Here is a 1,741-nt window from a genome sequence, read left to right on the forward strand (position 1 = left end):
TTATAGGAGGATTTGGTCGGAAGAGATTCCGAGCCAATACTTGTATAAAATTAGGGGTTAATCATTAAGGGATTTGGGATTACCTACTTTAGGAGTCTATTGGCCCAAACCACCATTGCTTTGTAACCCTAGCATCCTTCTAGCTTTAGTAGCCCCAAGAGAATCCACATCCATGACCATCTCTTTTCTTAGATTTCTCTCTCATTCAACCCGGCATATGGACACTTCATTTTAATTCTTTTTAATCTTTCCGATAGCTTAGAACACTCGCACTCGAATTTATAGGCTAGACCACAAGTAAAGAGGAAGTAAGGTAGCTCCTTAGCCCCGTTGTCTCACGCACATGGAACTACTTGATGACCTTGTGCACCTCGGGAGTTCACATCAAGTTTTTGGCGCCGTTGCCAGGGGTACAAGGAATACTCAAGAAATTTGTAGCTTGTTAATTTAGCCATTTTGTTTTTTTTTGTTTATCTTATTTTTATTTATTCTTGTTATGTATATATTTTCTCCCTTACTTATTGTCCTTTTCATTCTGGGTTTGACTTTTCTTTATTGATTCGTGCAAGGTACCCATCTTATGACAAGAGCAGAACAAACAAACTTGGTAAAATCAGGCAGTGAGACTAAAAGAACCTTGCACCAAAGATTAAGTGAAAGAGCAGAGAGTTCAGCACAGCAAGAGGTTCAGGTTGGACAAAGTGAGCCTTCGGTCATGGATGAACCCAGAAGAACCCTATCTAATTATGAAAGACTGAGGTTTACTGGTGATGAATTTAGTGTAAGCTAATAAATTTGAGATAAAGGCCAGCATAGTCAGAGTGATTCAGAACTCTGTTCAGTTTTATGGATTAGCTAATGAAGATCCTCATGCCCACTTGTCCTGTTTCCTCCAAATCTGCTCTACCTTCAAGATTAATTCTGTCTCAGATGATGCAGTAAGGTTAAGGCTATTTTCCTTCAGTCTGAAGGGGGCAGCTTACCGATGGCTTACATCATTGGCCCCCAGATCTATCACCACTTGGAAGGAAATGATTGAGAAGTTTCTTGTAAGATACTTCTTGCTAAGCAAGGCAGCTAGACTGAGACAAGAAATTTTGGCCTTCAGGCAAGGTGATTCTGAAACACTCTTTGAGGCGCATGAGAGATTCAAGGACCTCCTAAGAAAATGTCCTTATCACGGCTTCTCTTCTTGGATGAGGGTATAGATGTTATGTAATGGGTTAAATTATCAGACTCGCCAGCTTATTGATGCTGCGACACGAGGTTCTTTGAGCAAGAAATACCTTGAAGATGCTGAGAAATTAATTGAAGATATGGCAAGTAATGAATCTCATTAGAGTACTCGGCAGAAACCACTAGGGGCGGCAGGTATTTATGAAGTGAGCGACAACATTGCACCGTCCACGAAAGTTGAAGCTTTGACCAAGAGGTTTGACCAGTTCATGATAGGTTCGAGCTCAAATTTTGGAGTGACCCTATCTTGTGAAACATGCAAGATGGGGCATGCAACCACATAATGCCTAAATTCCATTGCTTAAGTGGCCCCAATGGAGATAGTAGACTATATTGGTTGAGGGCCAAGAGGCCCGAGTAATCCCTATATAAACACATATAATCGGGGGTGGAGAAGTCACCCAAATTTTTCATAGAACCAGGGATAACAACAACAATGACCACCACCACAGTCCCAAGGGTCCCAACACCAGCCTCCCCCACAGTAAGAGAAAAAATTTACTAT

The 1,741-nt window shown here is 41.3% G+C and overlaps 1 non-coding gene across 1 annotated transcript; it reads right to left on the reverse strand.

Annotated features, from left to right (window-relative positions):
- Positions 1 to 1,079: 1,079 nt before the first annotated feature.
- Positions 1,080 to 1,186, reverse strand: LOC120276550. The gene has a single exon (XR_005541267.1). It is a non-coding gene; the product is annotated as a small nucleolar RNA R71 (small nucleolar RNA).
- Positions 1,187 to 1,741: the final 555 nt, after the last annotated feature.

This window comes from Dioscorea cayenensis, chromosome 14 (assembly GCF_009730915.1).
Source record: "Dioscorea cayenensis subsp. rotundata cultivar TDr96_F1 chromosome 14, TDr96_F1_v2_PseudoChromosome.rev07_lg8_w22 25.fasta, whole genome shotgun sequence".
In the NCBI taxonomy this organism is placed as follows: Eukaryota; Viridiplantae; Streptophyta; class Magnoliopsida; order Dioscoreales; family Dioscoreaceae; genus Dioscorea; species Dioscorea cayenensis.